Source organism: Larimichthys crocea, chromosome XXII (genome assembly GCF_000972845.2).
Source record: "Larimichthys crocea isolate SSNF chromosome XXII, L_crocea_2.0, whole genome shotgun sequence".
In the NCBI taxonomy this organism is placed as follows: Eukaryota; Metazoa; Chordata; class Actinopteri; family Sciaenidae; genus Larimichthys; species Larimichthys crocea.
This window is the reverse complement of record NC_040032.1, coordinates 2,549,702-2,557,269: the sequence shown is the minus strand read 5'-3', so window position 1 is coordinate 2,557,269 and position 7,568 is coordinate 2,549,702. Positions and strand designations below refer to the sequence as shown.

General features: G+C 37.7%; 1 long non-coding RNA gene across 1 annotated transcript; it reads left to right on the top strand.

The window, feature by feature from the left end:
• The first annotated feature begins 6,360 nt into the window (after positions 1-6,360).
• On the top strand, positions 6,361-7,045 carry LOC113744308 (uncharacterized). Its single transcript, XR_003461430.1, has 3 exons — positions 6,361-6,418; positions 6,627-6,819; positions 6,947-7,045. It is a non-coding gene; the product is annotated as an uncharacterized LOC113744308 (long non-coding RNA).
• The last annotated feature ends 523 nt before the right edge of the window (positions 7,046-7,568 follow it).

Here is a 7,568-nt window from a genome sequence, read left to right as displayed (position 1 = left end):
CATATCATCATTTAATTTTGCCGTCCTACCAGTATGTTGTTTTTCTCGCACTGTTCAGGTGTTATCCTATTTTCTTACAATAGGCTAAAAACAAACATAGCCTCTGTGTATAAATGTTCGTTACAGTAAACAGTGTCCATTATTGTGTTATTTTAACATGTCATCCAGGACATCTGGTGCCCCTCTAACTAGAATAGTTTACACAGGACACCAGGTGGCTCAAGAACTGGGTGGTTAGAGAGTGATCTGTCAGGAGAATCAGGAGTAAATAACACACTTGTATTTTAAGCTGAAGGTCAAGCACACACTCATACACATTTAAGATCAGGCCTGGAGCAAAGAGTATTTGAAAATATCTTTTTTAACTCCACTTAGAGACACCAGATGGTTGGTGTTTGTCACATTGGACACATATGGTTAAACGTTGAATAACTGAGCAACTGAATTTATATTCAAGTGCCATAAAATGCTTCATAAATCAATAAAAACAAGAGCGGACAGTCAGAAACTATTAAAAAGGGATATCTGTAAAAACAGACTTTTCAGACTCTTTAAAAAATTGCTGACCAATCAAGAATATTTGAGCTTTATCTAAGTATCTCGAGCCAGAATGCAGTCTTGATTAGCATTTCTTTTGCTGAATCTTTTTAGTCAGTCAGCTTTAAGCTGACACAGACAGTACCGAGAAACATTCTGTTCTCTGGAGTGTTTCCTGTCAGCAGGATTTGGTAGATGCTGTGTTACAAGTAGTAACATTCAAATGAATTGTTAAAAAGGAATTACCTCTAAACTGTAATTTGATAAACAAAGACACTTCATTACACACTACACTACGCACTACAAATATAAACATAGACAACCCGGTGAAAAATATGACTTCATTATCAACGTCCACAATGTCACAGAAGTAAAATGACGCTGGTATGGTCGCTCACACTCCTGTCCACTCATATATAATCATATTAGCAGGTTATGGCAAAGATATATGCTTAATAAACAATAGTAACTTCCATGATAATCTGCAGGACGCTGAATGTCACTGTTAGAAAAGGTTTTTACTCTGTCTGTGAACGCAGCTCCACAGTCAACAACACAGGTTTCATGATCTAAGTTTTTATATCACGTCAACACATCTGTCCATATTCACACATGCTCTGTCTCTGCTGCAGTCTACACCACACTGTTTAAATAAATGTATAGGGTTTTTTATGTCTGGTTGTGAATGACCAAACAGTGCGACGATTTTTTGTTGCTGCCGCAAGGAATTGTGGGACTGCATTAGGAGATAGTAAAGGAAGCACTGAAGCAGTTAGAGAATTCAAACAGCTCTTATCATGGCGGCTATGTTAATACTTCTGGGTCATTTCACTCAGTTAGAAACCTTCCTAAGCAAACTTGACTATTTGACTGCACCCCCTGTGATTTTGAAGCCAATTTGACACACAACTTTGTAATGACTGCAGTGCTTTCTGTCATGTGATGTACACTGACCAAAGAGGACTTTCTCCTATAAGCTATTGTGCCTCAAACACCTTTTGAACATTTGGAATATAGAATCTTTTTTTTTTTAACTGAGCAGCTTCTGAATGAACAGAGCCCCGTCTCCTGCGATGTATTCAGTTGTCTTTATACATCCATTTTTGTCCTGATTAAGTTCATCTTTGTCCCTGCATCAAGCAGCCTAGACATTTCTCCAGTGTGTTCCCAGTGATGTTGGACTTCTTGAACTTTGCCTGTTTTATGGACTTTAAATTTTACCTCCCTGTTGAATTTGTTTGCCTTCTTTTGACTGCTCTTCAGGAATTGACCTTTTCTGACCTCATACTCCCCGTAAGCCTTTTGCTCATTGACTTTTGCAATTAAATTACTGGTCTTTGCCAGTTCTGACTCCATTGTCTGCATGTAGGTCTTCTACCTCATGTTCGTGGTTACCCGGCTAGAGCAAGTTTGACCGTTGTAGGTTTTTCCTATCTTGCTTTTTATACATGACATATTTAGAAAAGATTATTTATTTTTATTTTTATGGAGGAATATTTTCCTAAAGGTTTAAAGAAGTACGTTAACGCTGCAAAATAAAGCTCGATACGTATGGAAGAGGTCAAAAACAAGTTGGATATCAACCTTACTGGGACTGTTTGGATCCTCATTAGTTGACTGAAAGAGACAGCTTGTTTGGGGTCCCTTCACCTACACAAACATTATTCCACAAGACAAATATGAATATATTACACAACACAACATAATGAAATGATATGTCTCATTGATGTCAATCGTCAACCGTGTCACCCCAAAGATATTTATACATGTGGCTCATTTGCAACAGGACATTCATTTAGAGAGAAACATAATGTCAACTGTATGACATTTCACTGTGTTATAAACATAATGAGGAAAAACAACACACAACCAAGTTGCGAAATGTTTACAAATGAGTAGTACAATGTAAATGTGGATTGTAGGAGACAGGGTTGTGTGAGTGCACATTATTAACATTATCTCCCAGTCAAACTGTTCTGTTTCATTGTGCTGTATCACTGTTTGGTTCTGATAACAGTTCCCCTGTGAATCCCATTGAAAGTTTTTGCAGCAAGACCAACCTTTATACACCAGCTTCTGCATCCTTAGTCTTGACCTGAAGCAGTTTCTGGGCATACATATATATATATATATATATATATATATATATATCCTCCACTATATATTATATAATATATTTAAGAGAGAGAGAGACCCCCCCCCCCTCCCTCCCCGAGAGAGAGAGAGAGACTAATTAGACTAATTAGACTATATATATATATAGTCTAATTAGTCTATAGACTAATTGGCTGAATTGTTGTCATGTAACTGTTCTGATCTGAGAACAATGTGCCATAGCTTTCTAGTTGTGTTGGATCTTGGGAGGATCGTGTTAGTGTAAATTATTTATTTTTTTAGTGAAATGATAAATGAGACATGTACAAAGTGTTTTTGATGATGAAATATTACCGCTTTTCTGTCAAAAGTGTCTCACATGACCGTTAAGGAAAATACAATTGAAATCCGATTTGAAGGTCATTTCTGGTTTTACAGTTTTGATAAATCTTTTTAGAAATTTTGGCGTGAGAATCACAATTTGTTGTCTTAAATGAAGAAAATCATTCACTCTCATGATTCTTAGATACACTGATTTTGTAAACATGTTCTGTAGCAGTAACCATGAAGTACAACTGGGGATGATGTAATTTGTTTTTTATGTATGTTTTCATAAACCAAAGTATTGATCTGTACTGAACTAAATGACAATCCATCCAACCGGACATTTCACTTTAAACCAAATGTCAACCCGATTGTGGAACTGAAGGTCAAGACTTGCTATCCATTGAGTAGTAGTTTAGATAATTCTTGACCTACTGGAAGCAACAGAGGATAACAATCAGGGGATTACCAATGAGGATGTGACGCAATGTTTGTACCAAATTTAAAGGTAATCCATCTAGTAGTTATAGTTAGATATTTCAGGCTTGTGCAAAGTGGTCTGGACCAACATTGCCATCCATTAAATAAAAATATGAACATTTTAATATTGAGATACTGCCTTTAAATCTCATCTGCAAATTCATACTAATTAAGATGAACCATATTCCAATAGATATTCCATTATGCTTTCATTGAGCTATGTTACTTCTCCCGTATATATTACAGTCATAATGTCAACACACTATACTTGCCACATACTACCATATTGGTAACATTTCCTGCATTCCAGTGAAAGTGTCACTTAGTGGTGGCTTTAAATAGAAGCCTAGACTCAGGTGATGGTGCAGTTCATCGTGCACCATCTCATCATCTGGGGTTTTCCAATATACTGAAATAACAATATTTCACAGCTTTGAATGACACATCTGATGCAAACATAATAGAATCTGGCATACAGCACAGAGCAACAAGCCAATACACCCTTGTGGAATATATTGTATGTATTATTACAAATACAGAGGGGAGGAATACAAATACAAGTTAGTGCAAATGTAATACAAATGAATGGGATTTTGCATGCCGCTGTCCTTTTGATATTAAACATTAATCAAGAGGAGAGACCAGGATGATAGACAGACATAGATAGTCATGGACGTCCTCATATCTGACAGGTGATGTCATAATGCTGTCATGCACGCTGAGGCTTTGTGACATTACAGTGATCAACCCTCCAGGCCATTTTTGCTCAGACTGTTTTAGTCTGTTGTTATATATTTACATAACTCCGGAAACTCAAGGTCAGTATGCCAAATTTCAGCATATTTATATTGACATTGAAACATTATGATCAATGAAAGAGAAAAAGTGCATCACCCTTGGCTGCAGTTTTGGTAACGTCATCCCATGATTAGTGAATCAAGCAAACCAAACTTTTGACCCTGTAAACAGCTAAATATAAAAATTTTGGTCAACAGCCATAGTTAAGAAGGCTATGATCAGTTTGCCAATGGTTCACTTTGTGATTAAAAATGTATGAAGCTAAAATAAGATAAACACACTGTGAATAAGAGATCTGAAGATAAACAACCAAAAAGGTTAATCTGCCCTTTTTAAAAATATCTGTCTCAAACATTGTTTAGATATCCTGTTGATCTATGAATGTCAGATGAGTCCATGTCACCATGACTCCATAATCCCCATAACTCTAAAGTGCTATTTGTTGCCACAGATATCATCATCAATGAAGTGAGTTTACATTTAAAGGAGCACACAGAATGCAGGCATGAAATGTGGGTCTCACTCTCAAGATTGTATCGATATTAATCTGCTATCATACGTCCAGACAAATGGAGACGAAACACTTCTCCAAAGTGAAATGGTTTTAAAAAGGCAAGGCCATGTTTGAAAAGAACTATTTCCTGTGATGTGTCATCCAACCATGTCAGAAGGCTGAACGGCCACACTTGAAGGCATACAGTAGAGAGCGACGAGGTGAGATAAAGGTTTAAATATCAGGATAGTGGCATACACTTTCAGTCTCTCCTAGAAGGCCCTCATATTGTTGCACTCATTTGCACACACTAGAAAATGACAAAAATAGATGTGACAACTGGCAGAAATGTACAAAAATTGCCGGAGGCAACCCCACAAATTATGGGCACTCCTGTGGGACTATACTGGTGACTTACTAACACACTAAACAGTGTCACCCAATTGTTTAAATGTCAAAATTGCCATGAAACATCTTAGAAAAATGTAAGAATATTACTATTTAGCCCCCTTTCTTTTATTTTATTATTTTTTGGATTTTATTTTTTGTATGGTTGTTTTTTAAATCTATCTGTTTAAATAAACATATTATGCCACTTAGATAAGAAATTGACTGATGAATCATACTTCACTATCCATATTTTAAGAAGATAATCCCGAAATCCAGTCCAAATTTCTCTAATTACACTTCTTAGAAACGATCTTATGCTTAAGTTTAAACAATGCGGCAGAGACCTGCACAGGACAAACACTGTAGGGGTCGTGGCCTTAACACTGACCAGTGAGTGACAAACTGACAGACAGAGTAGCAGGAACAGCGAGCTGGTAGTCAGAGCCAGTGGAGCTAACCGTAGCACTAACAAGCCATGAGCAGCTGCTGTCAGACTCTCCATGTCCACACTGGAAACAAAGACAGTTACCAGAAGCACATCCCCAGCCATTTGTAAATGTTTCTTTGTGTTACCTGAGTTGTTGCTAAGCTAGAAACTGTGTTTTAGCTACACTAACCGGTCATAGAGGTTAAAGCGAGATCTACGGAGGGAGTGTCAGTGGGTGGAACAATCATCAAGGTAAAGGTCGTGGTACATTTGTGCTTTTAGGGCCATTAAAAGTCTGAACCACCAACCGAAATACTAAGTAAATAAAGGATTATCAAAAAGTAAAACCTGTACAGCGTACATTTTAAAACAGAAGCATTTATTAAGAGGGTGTCAGTTTTTGATATAAATGGCAGGATGTAAATTTGTCCCAATTGGTTGACTCTGTGTCAGCATTGGTCTTGCAATGTTCAGACTGGTTTAAAACAGGCAATGCATGAAATCTTTAAAAATGTAATATGAATGTCAATATTAACCCCATCGTTGTTTACAGTCATATGATTTAGTTAACAGCTTAAAAAACCTGCCACCATGTGACTACAATCACATGATCAGTACTCAGCCATTCATAAATGATGATCAGGTTTTTCACCATTTTAGACTGTGTCATGAATGGAGTTACCCATAGACATATATACATAGACGCCGCATTGAGTGCTGAATCGTATGTCGACGTCGACGCCATATTGGATAAGGCAAAGTGAAGCGGTCGGGGAATTGGAGTGAACAAAGAAGATGCCTAATTCAGGTGCTGCGTGGAATTGTACCAAGCTGTTTACAGTACAAACCAGATCTCATGGTATTACCTTTCACAGGTAAGAATGAAAGATTACTTTTGATTGTATTTGGCCATTATAACGTCATTTTACGAACAGAATTTGCTGACTTTGTGGCTAATACTATGAAGTCCCGTACATAATACTATGAATGCTCGTGCTGAAACCAAACAACCAAGAACTCTTTCCTATTTAACTAAATTGGCCCAAAGTAACTACTCTGATTGACTGATCTGATTCTATGTAGGTTTCCCAAAGATAAAGAGCTGAGAAAGAAATGGGAAACAGCTGTCAGAAGGGAAGGCTTTTCTGCTAGTCCATCATCCATGCTCTGCAGTGAGCATTTCAGACCGGAGGATTTTGACAGGACAGGTCAGACAGTCAGGATCAGAGCTGGAGCTGTTCCTTCAGTCTTCTGTTTCCCAGCTCATCTCCACAGGGTAGGTGATCACTATGCTGTAAGGATACCATAATTCAATACTACACTATGCAGAAGATGTGTAGGAATCAGTGATGTTTTTTTTACTACACTGTGAGATCATTTCTATATGTTATCCTTCGCTTTAGCCTGTGGTTACCAGTACGTCTCAGACCTCAAAGAAGGCACAGGAGACCCTGTCACTGGACTGTTCCGAGCTTGTCCAACAGGCCAAGCCCCTGCCCAATGATGTGAGTAATAAGTGCTAGCTATGCCTTAAACAGCTGTGAGCATTATGACCCTGGTTATATTTAAACCTCTTGTAACCCCCACCACCCCATGCATATATATATATATATATATATATATAATATATATATATATATAATATATATATATTATATATATAGTAGTGCTGTCAAAATTAACGCGTTAATTGTCGATTAATTTTAAGAATTAACGTGTAAAAAAATTAACGCAATTAACGCGGTTTTGTTTACTTCCGGTGGCGGCCGCCATTTGGAGTTGGCAAAGTAGAGCTTGTTTTTGTTTTGTTTTGTATTAGTGTGTGTGTGAATGGGTGTATAAGAGGCATTAACTTAAAGCCCTCACGGAGACTGCGCCCTGGGCGGTCGCCCACATTGCCCATAGCAAAACCGGCCCTGCTTGTTTTAGTTTACGGGCAGATCTGCCACATCCAATATGGCGGACACGTTAACGTATCGCAGCAACGGACCAACCTGCTCAGTGAGGCGTCTGTGTAATATGTCT